Source organism: Dromiciops gliroides, chromosome 2 (genome assembly GCF_019393635.1).
Source record: "Dromiciops gliroides isolate mDroGli1 chromosome 2, mDroGli1.pri, whole genome shotgun sequence".
Taxonomy (NCBI): Eukaryota; Metazoa; Chordata; class Mammalia; order Microbiotheria; family Microbiotheriidae; genus Dromiciops; species Dromiciops gliroides.
The window spans coordinates 637,848,587-637,874,754 of record NC_057862.1 but is presented as its reverse complement, the minus strand read 5'-3'; the positions used below and the strand labels follow the sequence as shown (position 1 = coordinate 637,874,754).

General features: G+C 41.3%; 1 protein-coding gene across 6 annotated transcripts in view; it reads right to left on the bottom strand.

Annotated features, from left to right (window-relative positions):
• The window catches only part of CTCF (CCCTC-binding factor), a 50,882-nt gene extending 25,247 nt beyond the window's left edge, over positions 1-25,635 (bottom strand). Inside the window, exons 1-3 of one of the 6 annotated variants that reach the window (XM_043984021.1) lie at positions 21,070-22,963; positions 20,842-20,984; positions 14,820-14,940 (exon numbers count right to left, since the gene is read on the bottom strand). The gene's annotated coding sequence lies outside the window, so the exon portion shown is untranslated. Of the gene's footprint in view, positions 1-14,819; positions 14,941-16,451; positions 16,680-18,657; positions 18,677-20,841; positions 20,985-21,069; positions 22,964-25,439 lie in introns of those variants that run through there. The other 5 variants (XM_043984024.1, XM_043984019.1, XM_043984025.1 and 2 more) reach the window with 5 other exon arrangements.
• Positions 25,636-26,168: the final 533 nt, after the last annotated feature.

Sequence of the window (26,168 nt, the reverse complement as noted above, 5' to 3'; positions counted from 1 at the left end):
GGATTTGGGAACCATCTGATGGTTCCTACTTAAAAAAAAAAAAATAAGATTTCTCTTTGGCAGGTGCCAAATAATATCTTTATTGTCATCCTAAGAATTAAGGAAAACACTTCAGTCTGTCTCCAAAGCTTGACAATTCAGTTACAGAATAAGGTGAAAAGGCCTTACTTCCCTAGAGAAAACAACAGACATAGTTTAGGGGTCGGGGGAATTCAACATTCATTAAATGCTTATGATCAATGTATTGTATTAGGCACCAAGGAGAATAAAATATGGAGTTCTCTAACTATATAAAACCAGAATTCAAGTGCTGTAAATTTTAGCCCTACTGCTCTTGCTAAATTTACTACAGGATCTTGGATAACAAATATTCCAGTTAAAAAGAGATGAAAACACTAAAATGCATAAAAGTTTAGAAAAAGTTGAAATTTTGTCTTTAGCAACTGAAAAAATGCAGCATTAAAAGTTGTTACCTGTTACAGGGTAACATACACCACAAATTCAATACCAGAGTAGCCACAGATTACTAATCTACACTGAAAAAGAATCAGAAAAATGAACAAATCAGAACTGGATTATCCTACCAAGCCATAGCACCCTCTCACCATGAAAATTATTTGGCATAAAAAGGTTTAAAATCAGCATTCTAATTGCAAGTCGATTTGGGGGGGGGGGGAGAGAGAGGACACAGAAACTCAGCAGGTGTGATCTGGGCCTATTTTGTAGTGAATGGATAATGTGGAACATGAGGCCATTCCCATGCTTTTGCCCTTTTTCCCATGATTTCTCTTCTGCCGAGTCCAGCTCAAATGTTTCTTCTTTTCTGGCCCTCTACCTGATCTTTTCTTTGAAGAATATTTGTCAAGACAGCAACCAAACCCCAGAGAATCTTACTGGGTTAGACTAAGACCCCAAAATAAAGTCTAGCAGGCACCACCAGACCTGATCCTGGAAGTGGCAGAGGAAGGATTTGGCTCATCTCTGGATTTTGGCTTAAAGCTTACTTAATGCTATGAAGATGCTATGGAATAGTTAGCACAGGATCTATCTTGTCTGTCCATAGTTGTTTGTATGCTGATTCCTGGTTAGACTGTTTGGATCTCTCCCAGCCCTTAGCACAACGTGTGGCACATAATAAGTACTTAATAAAACTTGTTGACTCTACCAAACTTCTTGACACTGGATATAAAACTACAGTCTAATGACTGAGGCAAACAGAAAAGCACATACTTTAACGAACTCAGCTCTAAAATTCTGACTGCCCTGTTGGCCAAGTAGAATTTCTTCCTAACAATGATGCTGCATTTAAATGACCAATAAACATGTTGTATTAACTTCTATGGGAAGATACGATGTAATATTCTGAAATATGTATATTCTTTAATATCCAGCCATTCATAAGAAACCATAAATATTTCAAAACAAAGTTTTCCTACACTCTGTTCAGTTCTATATTTTCCTTTTAACTAGTAGATTTATCTGGCTCTGGAAAAGGAATATTAAAGTTTCCTACATTTATTGTTACCACATCCTTTTGCAATTCAATTGGCTTTTCCTTCATATAATTTAAATGATTTTGTTTTATTGCCTTTTCTTTTACATCGTGCATAAATGTATTTTAGATGTTTCCTATATGCAGCAACCTGTTTGATTTTCTTATTCAGTCATCTAGTCGTGCCAATGCTAAGTTTATATTTTCCTCCATTTGGGGGGTATTTTTTTTGGGGGGGGTGGGTGGGCAATGAGGGTTAAGTGACTTGCCCAGGGTCACACAACTAATAAGTGTCAAGTGTCTGAGGCTGGCTTTGAGCTCAGGTCCTCCTGAATCCAGGGATGGTGCTTTATCCACTGTACCACCAAGCTACCCCCTGGGGATATTGATTTTTACCCCTTTCTAAGTCTTTGCTTTGTTTGTGGAATTAAAATGCTGTTTGTAGTCCAGCAGTGAACCAAGTACTGAGTGATACCTAGGCTTATTGAGCACTGTTCTAGGAAGTGAGGAGGATATTAAAAAAAGGGGGATGAGCAGTGTCTGCCTTCAAGGAGCTTACATTGTAAGTGAAAAGAACATTTAAATCAATAAATACAATATAATGAGGCAAGTGATCTAATTAACACAAACACTTATCTGCCTCTATTTCATATGCACTCATTTTCGAAAATGTTAGTTTTAAATCTGTAATTTCATCAAGTGCCTGGTTAGCAAGAACCATCTTTTGGGGCAGCTAGGTGGCACAATGGATAGAGCACTGGCCCTGGAGTCAGGAGGACCTGAGTTCAAATCCGACCTCAGACACTTAATACTTATTAGCTGTGTGACCCTGGGCAAGTCACTTAACCCCAATTGCCTCACTAAAAAAAAAATTTTTTAAAAGAACCTTCTTTTTCTATATTACAACACTGAGCAGAGTACTAGCCACACAAACAACGTCCGGGCCAATGCCGTGTAAGTCAGTGGTGGCTAGGGCTCAGACATCGCCCACAGCGCAGACGCGCGGTGCTGGAAATTTGGCAGACAGAAAAGACTGAGGCGAGTGGCTTATTTTCTGGGCCTCAGTTTCCCGCCTGTAAGACAAGCTACTGGCTTAGATGATCTCTAACATTATTCCTAGGACTCCTAAGAACAGTCCGGGTTTAATCAATTTTTGTCTTTTGAAAATTTATCTGATTTCACTAAATCAAAATATTTATTATAAAGGGTCAAAAATTTTGCTAACTTTTAAAATCAACTCTAAAATTATGCATTCATAAGGATGCTAAAAAGGTTTAGTCATAAAGACAAGGCTGGTAGCTGAGCTGGTTAATTAAAAACGGATGACTTTTATTTTGACAGAATTCTCAACAAACGCTCCTAAAAAGTGGCACCCCTCCCCACAACAGCAAGCTTATTAGTTTTTTCCAAAGGAGGGATGTGCTACAACTCAGGGAAGACAGCTCTAACATCTAGATTGTATTTGATCAGTGTTCTGTTCTCTATATGGTCCATTCACACTGTTCCTTTAGCACTACCTCTGCACTATTTCATTAAGTCTCATGCTCCTCTGAACTGTTCATGTTTCAGATTTTTAAATGGCCGGCTAACCCCCAAAGAAAAACTACCCTCTCCTTTTCAGATTTTGGGGTTGGGGAGGAGGCAGGTAAGGGAAGAGGGAAACAGACACAATGGAATAGCTCCATATATATAAGATATTGGAGGAGCAAGAACTTTTTAAACACATGATTTGCACTTGTGAGGTACAAATGACCCGCTAGAATCTCACAGCTTCTTCTTTCTAAAGAGGCTTATAAAAATACCACTTCCTATAGAGCTTCTTTCTCCCCCCACCCTTCCAAAGGGTAGCAAAGCCAGAATTACTGTGGACTCCTACAGAATACAACCATTTTGGAAAGAGTCTAATATGGGTCCCAAACATCCTTATTTATACACATCAAATCAAAGGATATGGAAGGAGAATCCATAATTCTAGGATCACAGTTTAGTGTGCAAGAGACCTTAACATCATTTTGTCCAACATCCTCCTTTTAAAGAGATGTTAATGTGGCCAAGATATTTAACCTCACAATAGAGTGAGAACTATGCAGTGGGCATTCAAATGCCTACTCTCTCTATTCCCCATTATGGAAGAAAGCACCAGCCAAAAACTATTCACCTCCTAAGAGCCAAAAGCTCTTACTTCTTGGACATAGTCTAACAGTCTGAATGTCAATGAAAGAATGGCACATAAAAGAATGGGAGGGAGAAAATTCCAATCTTTTAAAACAAAAGCTAAGCTCTATGAGAAAAATTATTTTCTTCTTATATTTAAAAAATAGACATCACCTTACAAGGAAACATAAAGGCTATTGTATTATATTATTGTGCTATTATAACACAGCACCAAATGCACCAGAGAAGAGCTAGACAGAAGAGAGAGCTGGCTCAAAGAGAGGTGGGAAGAGCATTAGTGACCATGGTAATGGGTCCTCAGCAAGAACTGACCAGAAAACAACACCCTCTATTCAACGTCTCCTCTTCTCTCCTTCTCTTTCTCCTTCTTTAAAAAAGAGGGGAGGAAAAAAGAAATCAAGATATTTTCATGGATAGAAGTGACATGACATTTTCATACAAAGGCATGGCATAGTCTACAAGTATCAAACACATGGCCAGAACCAGATTAAAATGTAATTGGGAAATAGTTAACAATATTATATTTTAAAACTAAATATGTCCCACAGGGCTTCTCATGTGTGGTAAAAATTATCTGTGGGGTCGCTAGGTGGTGTAGTGGATAGAGCACTGGCCCTGGATTTAGGAGGACCTGAGTTCAAATCTGGCCTCAGACATTTAACACTTATTCGTTGTGTGACCCTGGGCAAGTCACTTAACCCCAACTGCCTCACCCCCCCCAATTTATTATTGCCGTTTTCAGCTGACTTATTTGGGAGGGGCCATACCTGGCCCACCCTGAAGTTACGGATACTACTGAGGTCAGAAGGAGAGCTCTCCATAGGCAGTTTTTTGAAGGACCTCCCCTTTTGGGGGAGGAAAGAGTGAATGCTCCCAGTAGGGAAGTGGAAGGTTCTTCCAGAACACTAGGTTCTTCCAGAAGGTGCTCTCTCTCTGGGATCTGCTGTCCCAGTAGCTGGAGCAACTGTAGACTATCCAGGTTTTGGTGAGTTAATTATGGAAAACCCTAAATTCCTTTGAACTAGATTAAGTGGAACGATCTGGGGATTGCATAGGCTAAGTTTAGAATTAAGTATTTATCTGTATTTCTTTTTTTCCTACTTCCGTATCTTTGATTTTTATTTAGTTTTACCTTTGCTGTTTAATTAATTCCCAAGTAATAAAATCTGATCCTTTTGTGAATTAAAGCTTAAAGGCTCCTTTCTTATTGGCCTGGGAGGGTGAACCTAAAAGGTCGCTCATTATTTCCAGGACCCCGATATTAAGGTGAATCACCCAAATAACGCTCCGTATATCAAATTTTGGCCCTCACACAGTATGGTTTAGTGAACCTTGTTTCTATTTCAGTTTGACCCCAATGGTAAAACCCACTTTAATGGCTTCAGTTAAAGATTACTTCCCCCCACTACTTTGAAATTTCTTAAGTAGATATGTTATAATAGGGACAAAGAGCCTGGGATTAAAATGAAATGTACCAAATAAGAAAATTGGGGCAGCTAGGGAGCGCAGTGGATAAAGCACCAGCCCTGGATTCAGGAGGACCTGAGTTCAAATCTGGCCTCAGACACTTGACACTTACTAGCTGTGTGACCCTGGGCAAGTCCCTTAACCCCCATTGCCCCGCAAAAACAAAAATCAAAACAAAACAAAACAAAAACACCAAATAAGAAAATTTCTCCATATAAGGAAATTAGAAAGAAAACACATTTAAGGTGTTATGGATCTAGGAATGACAGTAATACAGTATCTAGAATGGCAACCTTTGAGTTTATGCTATTAAAAAAACCATGTGTTCAGCTGTGTCTGACTCTGTGACCCCATATGGGGCTTTCTTGGTAAAGATATTGGAGTGGTTTGCCTGTCTTCTTCTCCAGCTCATGTTACAGATGAGGAAACTGAGGCAAATGGGGTTAAGTGACTTGCCCAGGGTCACACAGCCAGATTGGAATGGAATCTTTCTGACTTGGGGCCTGGCACTCTATCCAGCGCACTACCTAGCCTAACAATGAACAATCATTAAACCAACTAGCTAAGTGGTGAATGACAAACATTCTAGATGGATAAGTGTGTCACCAAGTGAGGATGTAATTTATTACTGAGACTTGAATTCACAGGTCTAGTCATAAACCAACTCCTGAATATTAAGAGGAAATATCTTCTCATTCAACAACTATTCACTGCGCCCTTCGTATGTTCCAGGTGAACTCATCTAGAGGGCCTAAACTTTGGAGGGTACTAGCGATTCACTTCTGAGTATTCCTGGAGACTCCATTTCGATTTCATAATACAAACCCAAGCACAAGCCTAGTTCTCCATTCCTTGGAGGGTTACATGAAGAGAATATGAGCTTCTTCCTTACTTCCTTCCAAGTCGAGAGAACAAGAGCCCCTTTTGAATCACATGTTCCTAGAGCGGAGTGCTATTACCAAAAGCAGCTGAAAACCCCATTTTCCTTGTTATCTAACATATAGACAAGCTTTGATAATTCAGAACGATGGAGGAAGGCCATCATTTAAAGTACTGTCACCTAATCTGCTCAGGAATATAACCCAGTACCATTTATTGGGAGTAACCGAATATCTTATAAGAGAAAAGGTAAAAATGTATACATTAACATTTGGAAAATACGTGTATTACATTGAAGAGTTTGCTCGTAGCCCTCCTGTCAAAAACTAGTAACTGGTTAAACACATAAATTGAAGCTTCTGGTGTGGTGGTTTTAAGACTATTGTTATCTGAAGAATAATCTGAAAATCCCTCAGGTTTATCAAACCATGCTTAGATTAAAATTAACATGCCACTTAGTACAATACCATTAGGAAGGGACAGACACTTTTTTTTTTTAAGTGAGGCAATTGGGGGGAAGCTAAGTGGTGCAGTGGATAAAGCACTGGCCTTGGATTCAGGAGGACCTGAGTTCAAATTTGGCCTCAGACACTTGCACTTACTAGCTGTGTGACCTTGGGCAAGCCACTTAACCCTCATTGAGCTACGTGTGAATAGGCAGCTTGACATACTCATTTTATGAGTGAGTGCAAGACTTTTTCTTATCGATAAAATGGGGGGGAAAATACTTCTATCACTGACTTCAGACTTGAAGAAAGGTCTCTGAAGAACATGTAAATGTGAGCTATCTTTATCACAGAAAAAGAGAAAGAATATATAAAGCAAAGTGGCACTAATAATAATTGCCCAAATTCCCACCCTGTCCTTAAGACACTAAATCTTACAAAAGTAGTTTACTATAGTATAGGAAAAAGAATACCGATTCAAGCTGGAGGACATGGGTTTGAATTTCACCTCTAAAGCTTACAACCTGTGTCACCTTGGGCAAGTCACACCACTTTTAATGGGCTTCCAGTTTCTACATCTACAAAATGAAAGGGTTGGACTAGCCAAGATGCTTCTGAGATCCCTTCTGACTGTAAATCTGTAGTCTTTATGTAGTAAGCTCATGCTTTTAGCCAGGGAAGGTTTGAGTGTGTGGGGTGTGTGTAGAGATACAAAACAGATCTATCTCTCAATTAGCAAAGCTGGTATTTGGTATCCAACAATCCAGACCTGCTCCAAGTATCATTAAAACAAATCAAACACCTGGCACGTGATAGATGTTTAATGTTTGCTAACTGTTAGGACTGATTTTTGGTGGAATTTCATTTTCTATGACTAGAATAGAGCAAGAAATAGCTGGTATTTTGAAAAATACCAACAATGGCAGGTGTGGTGGTACATACCTGTATTCCTACTACTAGGGGAGGCTAAGGTTAGTGGATCTGACTTCAGGAGTTTTGAAGTACAGAAGGGCTAGAGTATAGGCATGATGGGCCCCTGGGGAGTAGCAGGCCAACAGGCTGCCCAAGGAAGAGCAAACTGGTTATGGCTTCAATACTGAGATTGCATCTATGAATGGAAGCTACATTTTTAGCCTGGGTGGGACAGGGATACCCAGTCTCAAAGAAAAACAATGACATAATGTCAGAAAATAAACTATATTGGACAACCAAACAGAAAAACGGAAGGGAAGCCCAGCAAAGAGGTAGAGCCCTAATAACTACAGAAAAAAATTAACCTAGAATCAAAGTGGCAATATAACCATGGTTTTGAGTAGAATCACTTCATTGAAATAATCAGTCACAAACTAATACCAAAAAAAGTGACTGTTTAATAAACATGGCAGAAAAGCAGTGTGTAGAATGAATATTGATGTGTGTATGTAAGTATGTATGTATATATGTAAATACATACACACACATATATATATATATATATATACATAAACACACACATATAAAAGTAAAGGTAGGGTAATTCACACCAAAGAGCAAATTTATCCCGATAAGGGACAAAATTTGGACAAATTAGTCTCAATAACTTATAGTTACAATGTTAGCTACAAAGAAAAATTGGGATTGAAAAAGTTTTTCCCCTTGGTTTTTCACAACCACCAATTTGCTTTAAATACTTATCAGGTTTTTAGTCTAATTAATCCTAAGGGATAAGAGAGCAAGTAAATCTCACTATTTCATTGTTTAAAAAAAAAAAAGGGAGAAAAATTGGACTCACTTGATTTCAAAGCTAAGATCTTTCTGTGTTTTAAGCTGTGATCCTGTTTATATGGGGAAATGCTGTCAATTCAAATGAAGACTGTGGCCTTAAGGTTATAATCATTTTTGACAGTGAAGCTATGTAAGTAGACCTGAAGTATATGACAAAAAATAAAGTAACTGTATTATTGCTAGGAGTTTGTCTAATCACATTTTTAAAAACTGCAAAATCAAATATAACTCTGAAAGTTGTTTAGATTGCTCCTAACCCATGTTCTACCACATGTTGCATGTACTGGATACCTAATTTTGTCGTTCAACATAGTTACTAAATATCAATTGCAAATCCATGATGCAAATCATTCTGAGAACAATTACCAAACCATTAAATCCTAGGACAGGATACCCTATCTAGCTAAACTGCCACAAAGGTAGTCTGAAATGTCCCTTTTTTGAATCGACAGCTCATAGACCTTTTCATGTTTCAGAAGGTGCCACCAGCATGCAAAAATACTATTAAAATCTAAATTTAGTGAATACAGGATCTGAAAGTAGCAAATGAACTTTTTTTTTGCCAAAAATATTGGTAGAAGGAAAATTGTATTACTTGTTCAAATCATCCATTCAACATACATTTATTATGCCCCTATTATATATAGGGCAACTATTTCCAAGGAATTGCAAGAAACAAAGGAAGATTTACATGGACGAATGCAGAGGGAAGCAGACCCAGAATACATAGATTTAAAAAAGCAATGCAGGAGCAGCTAGATGGCGCAGTGGATAGAGCACCGGCCCTGAAGTCAGGAGTACCTGAGTTCAAATCCGGCCTCAGACACTTAACACTTACTAGCTGTGTGACCCTGGGGAAGTCACTTAACCCCAACTGCCTCACTTAAAAAAAAAAAAAAAAGCAATGCAAGGGGACAGCTAGGTGGCGCAGTGGATAAAGCACCCGCCCTGGATTCAGGAGGACCTGAGTTCAAATCTGGCCTCAGACACTTGACACTTACTAGCTGTGTGACCCTGGGCAAGTCACTTAATCCCCAATTGCCCCCCCCCCAAAAGTAGGGGGCTTCTGACCAGGAGGGCAAAAGGTTGTATACATTGTCAGATGTGGTCCCTATTATTGGTTATTTTTGTTTAACTCTTAAGAAGAGAGGTTCAACTAATGCATTGTTGGTGGAGCTGTGAGCTGATCCAACCATTCTGGAGAGCAATTTGGAATTATGCCCAAAGGGCGATAAAGCTGTACATACCCTTTGACCCAGCAATCCCACTTTTAGGTCTTTTGCCCAAAGAAATCATGGAAGAGGGAAAGGGACCCACATGTACAAAAATATTTATAGCTGCTCTTTACGTGGTAGCAAGGAATTGGAAGTTGAGGGGGTGCCCATCAATTGGGGAATGGCTGGACAAGTTGTGGTATATGAATACAATGGAATACTATTGTGCTGTAAGAAATGATGAGCAGGAAGAGTTCAGAGAAACCTGGAGGGTCTTACGTGAGCTGATGATGAGTGAGATGAGCAGAACCAGAAGAACATTGTACACAGTATCATCAACATTGAGTGTTGACCTACTGTGATAGACTATATTCTTCTCACCAATGCAATGGTACAGAAGAGTTCCAGGGAACTCATGATAGAAGAGGATCTCCAAATCCAAGAAAAAAAAAGAAAGAAAGAACTGTGGAGTATAGATGCTGATTGAACCATATTATTTCTTTTGTTTTGGGTGCTGTTGTTTTTTTTTCTTTCTATTTTGAGGTTTTGCATCACTGCTCTGATTCTTTCTCTTGTAACAGGATTAATGCAGAAATAGGATTAATGTTATTATGTGTATATATATGTGTGTGTGTGTATATATATATATCTATACGTATATGTATAGAGATATATAGATATAACCTATATCAGATTACCTGCTGTCTAGGGGAGGGGGGAGGGAGGGATGGGAGGGAGAAAAATCTGAAATTGTAAAGCATGTATAAACAAAAGTTGAGAACTAAAAATAAATAAATAAATAAATAAAATAAAATAACTGTAGACAATAAAAAAAAACTAAAAAAAAAAAAAAAAAGAAGAGAGGTTCAGTGTTTCAGGGTCAGGGCGAGGTGGTATGTGAGTATTTGGAAATGGCACAAATAGAAATGAAGCCTCCAAATTGGGCCTTTCAGAACTACATTTACCAACTCAATTTATATTAAGAAACAGCTAGAAACCTTTTTCGACAAGCTTTATCTTACAAGTGTAAAGACAACAGGGATCTAATTTGTGTGTGAAAACTGTCTATGGATTTAAATGCAAAATTTCAGATACTCAAATAGTATGATCTATTTAAACACAATGTATGAAATACTGATCCAGAGGTCATTTGTCTCAAATTTCAAGTAACCAAAACAGACTCAAAGCACTAAAATATTATTAAATCTACATTAAGTTCAAAGTCAAGTTGCTCAGGTTTATTCTTAAATTTCTTAGTTTGTAACAGACCTTGAATTCATTATGTCCAAAACTTAACTCTTCATCCTCCCCAAAGCCTGCTCCTCCTTCCTCTTGACTTCTCTTTTTCTCCCACTCACTCACCCACAAAACCCTGGAAGTCACTCTTTTACCTCTATTGTGGTGATATTGCCAACACACCTCCTTTCTCATTCCTATCAACTTTTTAAGCCCAGGCCCTCATCCCTTTCACAAAGACTAGTCTTGCTCATTTCTAGGTACCACCTCCTTAAAAAACAAAAATTGTAACTACTTATCCAGAGGGAGCTAGTTGGCACAGTAGATAGAGACCGGAGTTCAAATGTTGCCTCTGAAACTTACCAGCTGTGTGAACCTGGGCAAGTCAGTTTCTTCATCTTTAAAATGAGGGTTAGGGGCAGCCAGGTGGCGCGGTAGATAGAGGACCAGCCCTGGAGTCAGGAGGACCTGAGTTCAAATGTGGCCTCAGACACTTAACAGTTACTAGCTGTGTGACCCTGGGCAAGTCACTTAACCCCTGATAATCACCTCACAAAAAATTAAATAAATAAATAGGTGAGCGTTAACCTACTTCCTTGTTGTAACTTACTTGTTGTAAGGCTCAAATAAGATAATATTTGTAAAAGGACTTAGCATTATTTGCCTAGCACATAGTAGGCACTATATAAATGCTTTCTCCTTTTCCCCACCCTCCACTAACCAGTAACTCTAACCATCCCAGTTTCTTCACACTACTCAATCCCAACATTTTACTCTAACCAGTCAGGGCTGTCTGTCTCTATGCCCCAAATACACCCTTGCATTTTCCTATCTCTATGTGTTTGCCTATGCAATTCTTTATGTCTGAAATGCCCTGCAAATACACATGCTCCAACCCCCACCTCTGTTGAAATTGGACTCATTCATCAATAATCCAACTCAAATGCTACATGAAGCCTTTCCCAAATACCCAAGTGATTGGGTTGAACTTCTCTTCATTGATCATCAGTTCTTTTGACTCCTGCAACTCTATGGGGTGGGCATTACAAGTATTATCCCCATTTTACAGGTAAGGAAAACAGGCTATAGGCTCCAATCTCTTCTCAATTGCTCCACTCAGTAAGGGGAGGCTAATCCTTTGTATAAGTTGGGTAGTCTTCGAAGTAAAAGATGAAGTTCTAACTGCCTTACCACACAGCCATTAAACTCAGAAATGGAGTCGGTCAACAAACATTTACTAAGCATCTACTGTATACCAGGCACTGCGCTAAATATCTGGATAGAAATAAAGGCAAAGGCCATCTTTGTTTTCAAGGAGTGCATAGTCTAATGGGGGCAAACATTCAGAAAAACTACGTACAAACAAGATATAGATGTATATGTGTGTGTGTGTGTGTGTGTGTGTGTGTATATATGATATATGGATATATGGATATATGATATATATGTATACATGATAAATTGGAGATAATCAACAGAAGAAAGGCTTCCTGCAGAATTTACCAGGGAGAAAAAAGCCAGGAAAGCCAGAGGTGAAAAGAAAGAATTCCAGGAATGGACAAATGCTAGTGAAAATGCATGAAAGCAGAAGATGGAATATTTTGTGTAAAGAATATATCTTGGGGGGCAACCAGATAGTGCAATGGTTAAAGTGCTGGCCCTGGATTCAGGAGTACCTGAGTTCAAATCCGGCCTCAGACACTTGACACTTACTAGCTGTGTGACCCTGGGCAAGTCACTTAACCCCCATTGCCCTGCAAAAAAAAAAAAAAAAAAAGAAAAAAGAAAAAAGAATACATCTTGGGCATAATTCTATGTTTCACTTATTTCTTCCCTCTACCATCCCTAATTTTTTCCTTTCTTAAATTCTCCCAATTTGTTTAAAGAAAGAGGACTTAAAAGCAAGTATTTTTGTGCTAATTGTCACCTATAACTGACCTCCCATTTGTTCAGAGCTCATATACAAAACTCTCGAGGAAACTTTTACAAGTTCACAAATGGTTGAAGCATGTGAGAAGATGTCTGTTGCCCTGAGACATTTGTACTACTTCTACTGTTGTAAAAGAAAGCAAGGAAATCACAGATTCCTGAGTTTGAAGGAACCAATGAGTTTATTTCACAAACGAGGAAACATGTCAAGAAATTAAATGACTTCTTCAACAAGTATACGAAGGCATTAATAGTTTAAAAACTGGGGGCAGCTAGGTGGCGCAGTGGATAGAGCACCGGCCCAGGAGTCGGGAGGACTCGAGTTCAAATCCAGCCTCAGACACTTGACACTTACTAGCTGTATGACCCTGGGCAAGTCACTTAACCCCAACTGCCTCAAAAAAAAAAAAAAAGGATAAAAAAAAAAGTTTAAAAACCTCTCTTAATCCCTTTAAATGGCACGTAAAGGTTTACAAGATGGTGTAGTATTATTATACTGTGAATTAGGAAGCTGAGTGCCTGGGAAGTTAAACAGCTCCCCTTGATTAAAGGGCTCAAGTCCTAGCCTTTTGAGGTCAGGCACTGTGTGTGTGGAGGGGGTGTACCACCAGGTCTGGGCACGATTTCTGGTTCTATCACATCCATGGTCTTGGGTAAATCATAACCTTTTTGAATCTCAGTTTTCTCATCTGTAAAATGAAAGGGATTATCTCTGAATATCCAATACCTCAGAACCCAGTGATTTAAATTAAAAACAAAACTACGTCATAGCCTTTGGCAGAACCGCCACTGGTCTCTGTTACTACTAGACTAATAGGGATGGAGACTGGACTTGTGATTCCCTCTGGGGTGAACCAATCCTATCAATGTATGTTGGCACCTTTCCTGCAACTCCCATGGTTTCGAAGAGCTGACTAGAGCTCAGGAGCACCCGTCCTTTATGTGCCAGAGGTGAGGCTCACACCCAGTCTTCCTGGTCTATCTATGCGCACATGCTTGTTGCCTTCTCGGTGACTTGAATATGTTCCTAAAGCCCAATCTTCCTCCACTCATGAGGCTGGCTCATCACTTCTTAGCACACATGTTCTAGCCACATTCCCAATGACACCTTCAGGGTACAAGCTACAAATCATTTCTGGAGCTACCCAATTGTAGCCTAGGTGATTTCTCTCCAATCAAACAAGGGACCCAATTGTCAGCCTGAAAGCAAATAGTTGCAGAGAGAATTTCAGAACCGTACTTCTATCCCACACCCCAACACCAACAACCACTGGGGAGATCAAGGAAAAATAAATTATGATTGTTTTGCCATACAACTGTAACTAAAGTCGCAAATCTATTAATACTTGCATATTTCCTTTTTCTTGGAAGCAGTCTACCTTAAACACAATTCCTACCTACCTCTATAATAACTGCTACCATATAAAGAACATTCCACTAAAGTCCTGGGCTCGAGATTCATCATGGGTCCAGGGATTTCTTGAAGGTTGTGTCAGAAAAGCCCAAATTCTAGCAGGGTCTACCAAACCGGAAAGGATATAGGTGGGATGATAGATTGTCATTTGAGGACAAATGGCACAATCAACTGCAGGTGACCTTGGACACATCTCTGCTTTTCATTTGTCTTAACAGAGAAAGGTTTGTTTAAACCTTTAATGAACTTTTTGGTCATTTTAAGTCACTGAATTTCAGAGCTGGAAGCCACCCAGTCTAAAAAAAAAAAAAAAGCCTCTCATAACATACCCAACACCCAACTTTTTCCTGAAGACTCCCAGCAAGGGGATTCATTATTTCCTGGGGCAGCCCATCCCACATTAAGCCCAAACTTGTCTCTTTGCAACTTCCATCCATTATGCTTGCCAAACAGAAAAGGGTCAATACCTTTTTCATGGCAGTGTTTTAAGTTTAAAAACAGCTATTAGCCTCCACTAAACGTATAGAAAGGTCGTACAACTGGGATGTTAAAAACAAGACCCAAACCCATGAATTCAGAGAACATGTCAAGTAACGAAGTATCAAGTGACATTAATATTTCTGTCAATAACTCCTAAGAAAAAAGGCTTTGTTGACTGTAGGAAAGAATTTCACAAGTGGGTTACTACTATGATTTTAAGAGTTAAAGTTACAATACATCCAAATCTAGGAAAGGACAAAAAGAAAAAAGGAAACAACCTGTATTAGGATCCATCTCTGAGATCAAGAAATGAAAATGTTTACCTTTCTGTGTCTGCAAAGTCAGCTTGTGGAAAGGGAACGGAATCCAGATTTTTTGACTCCAAGTCTTCAATGATTGGTTCACTACAACATCTTGGCCCTCTGCTGAAGATCAACATTCATTCTAAAAGAATAAAGTACAATTATTCAACATACTGTTATCAATGGTAATGAGGCCTTTCATCGTTATTTGTCAACAACATATTTGATCCTATCCACAAAATCAAACACCTAAAAATGTTAACCTTATATATACTGTGCTAATTATAGATAGGCTATTACATAACTGATAATAGAAATGAACACTATGTATGCAAATGCACCAAAAAATGCAATGTGTCAAACTGAGAGTACAGTTAAACCTGAATTCCTTAATATACTTAAATATGTTGGCATCTTAAAAAAAACACAACCTTATAATTTAACAAGGAGAGATGGAAGTTTGTTACTGTTCTTTCAATATTCTAATAGTAGGTGGTATATAAATACTCTATTTCTTTAGCAAAAAATTGGAAATGCCAGGATATTTTCAGCCAAAAGACTGTTAAAAACTATAGCTATTTCTGAATTTACATTAGAAAAAAAAAGTATTTCAAGAAACTATTAGGTAAAGCTAAACATACTCCACAAATTACCAAAACCCCACAAAACTAAGCTGATGTAGTAGTAATTAAGGTAGAAAAAAAGGAGCTCAGTTGGCAGTAGAATTGACAATATAAGTATTAAAAGGATAATTAGTTTAGCCAGAATAAGGAGGATCATTTTCCAATTTTTTGATGCCTCCCCCCCCCTCCCCCCAGGACTTTGGATTCTTGTCCTTGGGTGCTGAGCTCTGAGAGATGAGCTTTCATTCCATTGTGACCCAATGTACTGCTCTGAATTTCTAGCTCCCTTTTATGTGTTGTCTTCCTCCATTAGAAGTTATGCTTGAGGGGCAGCTAGGTGGCGCAGTGGATAGAGCACCAGCCCTGGATTCAGGAGGACCTGAGTTCAAATCTAACCTCAGACCCTTGACACTTACTAGCTGTGTGACCCTGGGCAAGTCACTTAACCCCAATTTCCTCACTAAAAAACCAGGAAAAAAAAAAGCCCCACAAAAAAAGAAGTTATGCTTGAGCACTGGCCCTGGATTCAGGAGAAGACACTTGAGACTTACTAGCCCTGGGCAAGTCACTTAAACCCTCATTGCCCAGGAAAAAAAAAAAAGGTTATGCTTGAAGACAGGGGACGGGTTCCTTTGTTTGTTATTTGTATTTTCCACACTTAGCTCAGTGCCTGGCACATCAGTGTTTAACAAAAGCTTTTATTATTTTTTTAAAAATATATTTTTTATTTGATGAAAATCAAGAACAGATTCTTACAAATGTTTGTACCAAAACCAAAAAATCTGAAGTGATAGGGGACTGAAGAAAAGTCTTTTCTCTGGGTTCTGTACTGTGCACTCTACATGATATTCACTGAAATTATCCAGTTAGTCCCTGGAAAGACAGCATTATGAAGGAGAAGGCATCATTATCAAGTAATGATTTTAAAAAATCAAATACAATACTTCATGGAGTTATTGTGACAATCAAATGAAATCAAATGCTGCAAAAGCATGACATAAATGAGCTATTATACAAATCTAAGAGTCACCATGAGAGACAATGCATTGATTCCAAGAAAACTGTCATCACTCAGAACTTTGTTGTTGTTAGTCGTCTTTTCCCTTTCCATCTTAATAGTGCTCAGAACTCTTTAAATCTTCCAAAGCCCATGGCAGAATCTTGAATATCATCAGCTGTCACAAGACTTTTTTTCCCCTTTGAGACCAAATTTAACTTTTGGAAACAAGCAAAAAGTTTATTAAAGCCAAAAGCATCGGAAAGAATTCTGGTCAACATTGGTTTTGGTTCAAAATAAACAAAAAACCCTAACTCAACAACAACAACATAACACTCAAAAAGACCACAAAACAACAACAACAACAACAACAACAACAACATCACCACACCCAAAAAGAACGCAACCATAAAATAAGACTTTTCTTTAATAGCCTGTAAACGGTCTCAATGGCATTCCAAACATGTTTGGGGACAAGAAAGACCTGTGGGAATACTGAATAAACATTCAGTCTCCTCCATCTAATAGGTTAACATTTATTTGGATGGGTAAATTCTGGCCTTTTTTTTTCTTAAAGTCTTATGACTTTCCATTATCTTTACAGATCCAATTTCCTAATAAAAATAGGGAAAGATTACTGGCATCTTGCCTAGCATACTGAAAACTCTTGGAGAGGAAGACAAGAATAACAGTCAGAAGATATGAGGCCCAAAGAACCAAGTGGTCTCAAGATTAGGCCACTGTGCTAGAAGTAACAGTTCTCTTCCTGCCTTAGCCACAGAATAACTTCATTCTTTTCAATTTAACTTTTTAGGGGCAGCTGGGTGGCGCAGTGGATAGAGCACCGGCCCTGGATTCAGGAGGACCTAAGTTCAAATCTGGACTCAGACACTTGACACCAGCTGTGTGACCCCTGGGCAAGTCACTTAACCCCAACTGCCTCAACCCCCCCCCCAAATTAACTTTTTACCTTTAACAGGCATTAAATTTCTAAACAAACTCCTGTAAACAAGTATGCCATGTCAAAACAAATTCTTGGACAGATCTTGTCCAAAAATCTGTTTTATTCTGTACCCTGAGTGTGTCTCCACTGTCAGGAGGTAGGAATCCTGGCTGTTTTTTGGACTGATCAGAATTAAGTCTTTCAAAGTTTTTCTTGACAATGCTATCATATGAAATGTTCTCCAAGTTCTTTTCATTTCACTCTGAATCCATGCATACAAAATTTCTCAGGTTTCTCTGAAACTCCATTTCATCACTCCTAGGGGCACAATAATATTCCAATACAATTTATATACTATAACTTGTTTGTCTATTCCCCAAATGATGGGAATTGCCTTAGTTCTCAGCTCTTTGCCATTTCAAAAAGGGTTCTTGTAAGTATGTGTATATATGGCTTTTTGTTGTTTGTTTAATCTCTCTGGAGGTGTCAGTCAGCCTAGTAGGTATTGCTGTGCCAAAGAGTATGTACAATTTAGTGACCTTTTGGGCAAAGTTCCCAAGTTGCTTTCTAGAATGGCTAAACCAAACCAAAGCTCTAGTAAGTCAGTCAATAAACCAAATTATTTTATTTTATTTATTTAATTTTGTTTTTTGGTGAAGCAATTGGGGTTAAGTGACTTGCCCAGGGTCACACAGCTAGTAAGTATTAAGTGGCTGAAGCTGGATTTGAACTCAGGTCCTCCTGACTCCAGGGACAGTGCTCTATCCACTTCACCACCTAGATGCCCCCAATAAACACTTATTAAGCACCTACTATGTGCCAGGCACTGTATTAAGAACTAGGGATACAAAGAAAGACAGTTCCAGTCCTAAAGGGACACACAATCAAATTTGCATAATCAATGTATTTACAAGAAAAATTGGATATAACTAAAAAGGGGGAAGGTATCAGAATTAAGAAGGGTTGGGAAAAGTTTCTTGAAAATGACTTTAAGGACTGAAGAGTGGGGAGTAAGGTTTAAGAAGACTGGGAAGACTAGGAAGACCTACTGGGGTAGGGTGGGGGTGGATTCCCTAGGTTATAAATGGCTAGAATGCCAAATAGTTTTTGATGAGATAACTGGAAAGCACTTTGCATAGTGCCAGGCACACAGTTATGATTATCCTGGAGGCAAGAGGGAGTCAGAGTTTACTGAGTAGGCAGGTGATGTAGTCAGACCTGCATCTTAGAAAAATCCTTCTGTTGGCTGAATGGGATAGATGGCAGGGGGGAAAGCCTTGAGGCAGGCCCACTCACCAGCAGCTATTGCAATAATCCAGGTGTGAAGGGATGAGGATCTGCACCAGGATGGGGGCAGTGTCACTGGAAAGAAGAGAGTGTGTTGGAGAGATGCTGCAAAGTTGAAACTGACAGGCCTTGGAAACAACTTGGAGCTGGGGTATGAGGTGTGTACATGTGAGAGAGATAGTGAGGAGTCTAGAATGTGCACCTGAGGTTATAGGCCCGAGGGACTGAGAGGATGGTGTTGCCCTGAACAGTCTCTTGCCACCTCCCTCGATATTTGTCATTTCTTTTTTGTAACCTTTGACAAGCTGATGGATGACAACAGAACCGCGGTGCCGATTAATTTGTACTTCTCTAATGGCTGATGTACAGAATTTCAAAAATATGGCTTATAGCTTAGATTTCTTCTTCTAAGATATATATATATATATATATATATATATATATATATATCTTTTTTACCATTTATCAATTGGAGGATGGCTCTTATTCTTTTAAGTTTGAAACAATTCTTTACGGATCATAGAATTAAGATGTTTATTGGAAAAAAAACTTGCTGGAAAGTTTTTCTTCAAATTTCAGCTGTATTGATATTGTTTGTGCAAAAGCTTTTAAAAATTCTATGTAGTAAAGTTTTCATTTTCTCTTCCATAATTCACTCTATCCTATATCCAGTCAAGAACTCTTCACCTGTCCACATATCTGAAAGGAATTTCCTAGCTCCCATTCCTATTTTCTTCCTTGTTCCTCTCAAGCATTTATGTTACCTTCTGTATATATCCATTTGGAGCATATCTTAGGATATGATATGAGGTATTGGTCTAACCTTACTTTCATTCTTTACCCTATCTGTTCCTCCATTTAATAATACCTGCTGCCAAAAGCTCCTTCGAGAGGATATTGGGGGAGGGAGGGTGGGGCAGCTAGGTGACCCAGTAGATAAAGCAAGGCCCTGGATTCAGGAGGACCTGAGTTCAAATCTAGCCTCAGCCACTTGACATTTAATAGCTGTGTGACCCTGGACAAGTCACTTAACCCTCATTGTCCTGAAAAAAAAAAGGAAAAGGAAAAAAAGAGTATATTGGGGATGAAGAAAAATGTTGTAATAAAGGAATGATGCGAAGTATATGAAGCAAGAAAAAGATACCAAACCAGACTTCATATTATTCCCAACACCAAAACTGTGCCAATGACTGACATGTGGTTGTTAGTTTGTCTATCTTTACAAAAGGAAACAGGAGTGTTGGGGAGTATAAGTAGAGATAAGTCAAGGAGGTGTCACAAAGGGGAGTTCATCATCCTAATATGGTAGCAGAGAGGAACTACAAGATTCAGTCCTTCTGCACCTGGCCTAAGCTTTGGGCAGAGCACTTCTATCATTAATCTTCATTAGATGAAGAACATATTTTTCCTTCTAAGGATGTCTCGAATTTCAGCCTTCTTGCCCTCTCTGCAGCATGTGACACTGCTGATCATACTCTGGATACTTTCTCCTCTATGAGTTTCTGCTGTACTGCTCTCTGCTAGTCCTCCTGAGACCTGTCTGACTGCTCAGTCTCTTTTGCTAAGTCTTCATCTGTGCCTCACCCACTAACTGTGAATGTCTCCCAAGGCTTTGTTCTGGGATCTTTTCTCTCTACTAGATCAGTTGGGTTCAATTATCATCTCTATGTACAGACACAGATCTACACGTATATCCAGCCCTACTGTCTGTGCTGAACTGCAGTCACGCATATAGACAACTGTGACTTGAATTTCTCAAACTCAAAATATCCACAACAGAACTCATTATCTTTTCTCCAAAACCCTCCTGACTCTTCCTAACTTCTCTATTCTTATAAAAGGCACCCCCCCCCAATCTCAGTCACCCATCCTCAGTGTCATCCTCTACTCCAATCTTTCCTCAAGTCAGGTTTCTATTTTGAGAACACCTCAAAATACCTTCCTCTGCACTCAGGCCCTTGTCACCTCTCACCTGGACTCTTGCAATAGTGTCCCAGTTTGTCTCTCCTCACTCCACACAATCCTCCATTTAGTGGCCATGGTAATTTTTATAAAGTGTTGGTCTGACCATGTCACCCCCTGCTTAATGAGCTCCATGGAGGTCCTGTTACTTCTGGCATCAAATATAAAATCCTGTTCAACACTTAAAGCTCTTCACAAACCCAACCCTTCCCACGTTTCCAGTTTTCTTACAGCAGACTCTTGTCCATGTGCAGGCCTACTTGAACTTCCTCTGACAAGACAACCTTTCTCCTGATCCAGTCAATGCCTTTGTATACTGGTGGTCCCCATGCCTGGAATGCTTCCCTTGTCCCCCACCTGGGTCTCTTGGCTTCCTTCAAAACACAGCACAAGTATCCCCATCAGTAGGAGGCCCTTCAGGTGCCCTCCCTGCTAGTGCCCCTTCCCAAGTCAGGTTACCTTCATGTGTCTCATTTCAGATGTAGTGGATTTTCTACATGTCATCTCCCACCTTAGAACAAATGCTTCTTCAGGGAAGAGTCTCTTTTGTTTTCCTTTTAAGCCCATGAACTTAATATAGTGCTTGGCACATAGTAAATAATAAATGCTTGCTGAATGAATTGAGGCCCATTTTCTTCAAAAATGTCTAACTATATAAAATTGTCATTTTCTACTAATTAAAAACTGGATAGCACTATAATATGTTGCTAGGGCAATTCAAAAAAGATGTCAAAATTTGCTCGTGCGCGCACGCGCACACACCCACGCCCCTTGAATGAGAGTCTAGAGGACACAATCCTTACCTTAGTCAACTAGGTGGTTGACAGAAGTGTTGGGCCTGGAGTCAGGAAGACCTGAGTTCAAATCCAGCCTCAGACACACTAACCTTGAGTTAGTTACTTAATGTCTGCCTCAGTTTCCTCAACTGTAGAACAGGGATAATAACACATCTCCATGGTACAGTTGTTAAAAAGTTTAAATGGGATAGTATCTGTTAAGTGTTCGACACAGTGCCTGGCACATATTAGGTACCATATAAATTCCCTTCTCCTAAATGGCCAGCACTGAAAAATTTAAAAATTAAGGCCAGAGACACCAAGCCAAAGAATCTCTTCTCCTACCTGTATCAAGGTCAGGTGACAGTAAGGGAAAAGAAAAATTGGTTGTATGGGAAGTTAAAAAAATAATAACAATCAACAAGTCTGTGAATTTACAACTCATTTTCAATACCTGTGAGGTAGCTATTATTTACCCAGAACCTTTATAACTACTTAATATCTCCTAAATACAATACTCTACGCACCCTAAATGTTTGTCTTCTTGTATCAGTGCAAGTATTATTTTCTAATGATGTTGAAAAAGGTGAAGAAAATAGAAAAAGTTGAAGAGATTGTTCAACATTGAAGAGTTTGTAAACAGAAGTGTCTGGAACACAGACCCAGGTATTTTTATTTTAATTCCTGGTCCAGCATGGGTTTTAGTTTGTTTGTTACACTCATTGCATTGTTGAACTCATCTGGTCTTTGATATTATTTTTCTTTTCTTTTCTTTTTTTTGGTGGGGCAATTGGGGTTAAGTGACTTGCCCAGGGTCACACAGCTAGTAAGTGTCAAGTGTCTGAGGTCGGATTTGAACTCAGGTCCTCCTGAATCCAGGGCCAGTGCTTTATCCACTGTGCTACCTAGCTGCCCCCTGGTCTTTTAAATTATGAAGAGAATAAAACTTTAAGATATTTTACAGCAAACATAGTTATATGCTTTGATTTCATTCTCTCTCTCTAGTACAGAGGAGATGAAAAGGGTAAGAGAAATTAAGTAAACAGTAATAGGAGAACTATACACATACATACACAGTAGGTGGAAGGACTGAGTTTAAGGAGAGGAAAACTGAAGCCATCACTTCACTTCCTCCTGAAATCTTATTTAGTAGATGAAATATGAACTATTAACTGCTCATTATTCATCCAGAAACTCTACTGAAAGGGGCACAGCAGCTTAAGTGAGAAATTCTCTGGAAGAGTGACAAAAGCAGTTTTCTTTAAAAAACAAAAATTCATTACCTTGAAGAATGGATAAAATCAAATTGAGATAAAATAGAGTAGATTCTTACACTTCTGATGAAAGATATAAGAATGCTGGGGGAAAGGGCCCAGGATGAAATCCTCCACTTTGCATTTGCCATTGCAGGGTTTCCTTTGAATAGAATGCAAAGAGAGAGTAAAAGAACTCTGTATTCCCTTTGAGATGCGTAGCAGTTCTGAGAAACACAAAACTCCATCTGAATTCTTCCAAGCTAATTTAGAAATGGAGTTAAGATTTAAGATGACATGGTAATGAACACTGTAAATCATTATTTGCTACAAAATTGTGGTTGGCCACAATCATCACTTTGCAAAGTAAAATTATTCTATAAAATGATTTTGTAGGGGAATAGAGAAATCATTGGAGATATGGCTACTAGTCTCTAACAGAATGGCTCAATTTGGCTGTGTAACCTAGAGGAAGTTGCTTAAGCTCTCTATGAAGCTTAATTTCCTGATAGTATGCAAAATAACGATACTAAACCACCAACCTCATAGGATTGTTGTAAGGAAAGAACCCTAAACCTACAACTCCCACTTTGGTTACTTTCTCTTACTCCCTCCTCTCCCTAGAACCAATCTAAATTGTCTTGACTGTACAAGTGCTTACAAATTAAAAAGGTATGCTTAAAAAATTACAAATGAAATTATTTTGATAATCCACTTTAAATTAGAATATGAATTTTTCTAGTCAGTCATAATTAAGTTAAAAACACTTTATGAAACTAAGTTCTTTGAGTTAATAAAAACTGCCAAAAGATGTTTTTAACTTTAAGATGAAAGTTAATTTTGTCTTCACTGACCTAAGTTCCAAACAATATATATCACTAGCTACTGTTCTGTTTAGTCTTCAAAGTCCTCTGAAGTTGAAAGAAAACGAAAAAAAATGAAAATCTTTCTAAAGATAACGTTCTTGTCAGGTAGTGAGGTTGTATTGTTTTTTTTTTTAAAAGACCGTAAGAATTAAGTTTATTCAGAAGAGAAAATTAGCTGCTAGGGAAGGATAGAAGAGGGCGAAGATGCGAGTTTGAATTTCACCTATGTCATTTACTACTAGCTGTGTAATCTCTAAGAAATGGAGGCTCAGAGAATTACTTGTATTATGGGGATAATACTGGCATTACTTCAGAAAACTGTCAGGAAAGCTCATTAGACAAGTGAGTTATTACTAGAATGGTGCTAGTGACTGAGAACTGATCGATCTCAATTTTAGTCATCAAGATCAAATATTTTAAAATACAGAAATAAACACACTAAAAGCCTAAATGCCAAGGAAAGGAGACCAGTTAAAAAATGTCTCATGCCACCAAGTGCTTCTAACTACTTTTACACGCTTGAGAAGAACTCAAAATTCCAAGCCCTTTCAAACATATGCTGATCTACCTTAAAGGGTGAAGCCACAAGAAAAGCAACAAAACACCTCAAGACCTGAAGGATGCTTGCCCGGTGACAATAAGTTGTCAATAGCCTATCAAACAGGAAATAACAGTTTTTGGTGCAAGAATCAGAGGAAAAGCCCCACAGCAGCTCCTTGGACGAGATGCCTCTCTTTCTGAATCGGCTACTTCCTGGAAATAAGTAAAGAAGCGCAAGGAAACTGAAACAAACAAGACGTGGTTGTAACTCAGTTGGCGGGTCTGGCTCCTGAGCCGCCCCCGCAGAGCCGGGGGCTTCGCGGCATTTTCTGGTGCCCGGGCAGCTCGAAGTAGGAATTTGAAAGATTCCTCCGCATTAAGCAGGAGCAGAGTAATAAAAAGCCCTGGGGGGGATGGGGGGAGGGCGCAGAGGGGGACGGACCGACATGTCATTGGTGTAGGGCATTCGTCCGTCGGACACTTCACGGGGCCGGGGCTCGGGCCGGGCCCGGGTCCAGGCCTTCTAGAGGGACCCCGCGGCGGGGCGCCCGCCGCTGCCCGCCCGCCGCACATGGCCGGGCCCCTCGGGGAGCGGAGCGGCCGGGGGCGGGCTCCCGCGCGGCCGGCCGGGGCCCGCGCCCCCTCCCCCCGGGCACGGCCGAGCCGGCCGGGGGCGGCGGGGGCCGGGGGCGGCGTGCGAGTGTGGGAGCCTGTGCTCAGCCAGAGCGCAGAGGGAGCTCTCTCCAGCGCTCGGGGTCTCTGCTCGCAGCAGCGCCGCCTCTGCCGCTCTGGACCGCACAGAGACGACGGCGGCGGCAGCGGCGGCTGCGCGGGGACGCGGCCGCCGCGGGCCCCTGGGGGCGGGCTGCCGGCCGTCCGGCGGGGCTGCCCCGGGCGAGCGGCGAGCCAGGAAGCCGCGGGGCTGCGGACCGGGACGGGCGCGGCGGCGGGGACGGCGGCGACGGGGCTCGGACGCCCAGGAGGTTCCGGGGGCGGCGGGGACGACGCCGGGGCTGGGGGAAGGAGGGAGGGAAAGAGGGAGCGAGAGAAGGCCCGGGGAGCGCGCGGGCGGGCAGGCGAGGAGGGCGGCCGGGCCGGGCCGGGGCCGCCGAGCGGGCCGAGACAAAGGAAGGAAAATGGAGTCGGGGCCTTTGGGGCTCGGCCCCGCCCGGCCCTGGCCCGGGGCCTCGGGCCCCGCCGCGGCGGCGATGGCGATGGCGGCAGGGAAATGGCGGCGGCCGGCGCCGCAGCAGGGACGATAGAGGGAGACAAACACCCCCCGGCGGCGGCGGCTGGTGCCGGGGCTGCAGCCAGCGCCAACCGGAGCGGCCCCATCGTGACACCTAGAGGCGGCCCGCGAAACCTCCCTGCAAACCCCGCGTTTCCCCCCTTACCTCCGCGCCGCGCCGCGCCACACCCCCCCGCGGCGCCCGCTCCTTTGCCTGCCCGGCCCGCTCCGGCCGTCCCGGCCGCCGTCCGGCCCGCTCCGGCCTCCCAGCCGCCAGCCACCGCCGCCGCCGCTCGGAAACAGGCAGCTCCGCGCACGGTTTAATCGCTCCACAGCCTCGGACACAAAATGGCGGCGGCGCGGCGCAGTGCGCCTGCGTCGGAGCTGCCGGTACTGCTGGAGCTGATAAGGGAAGCAGGGAGGGGAGGGGGGGAAGAGAGAAGAGCAGGCCGGGCGGCGGAGGGAGAAGGAGGGAGGGTGACGGGCTGGGGTAGGGAGGAGGGGGGAGTAAAGGTGAGAAGAGGGAGGAGTGGCGCGGGGTATCATGGGAGGCGGCCTTAGGGCGCCAAGTTTCAAATGCCGGCGCGATGGCGTCATGGAGCACGCCGCGCGTCACGCGCCCGCCGGGCTCTGGGCCTCAGACCCCGGCGTGGTGCGCGGGTTTCCGCGAGCGTAGAGTCATCCGGGTCATCGCGTCCCGGCCCCCTTCGGCTTTTTCCCCGCCCGGCAGCGGGGCGGGGCGGAGCGGAGCGGAGCAGGAACGCAAGCTGGGGGCTTTAGGCCGCGAGTCCCCCTGGGGCGGGCCCGACGCGAGAGGGAGCAGCATGCCTGACCCTTCTGCCGGCTCCCCGCTTCCCTTTCCCTGGGGCACCCCGGCCTAAGCATACTAAGAGAG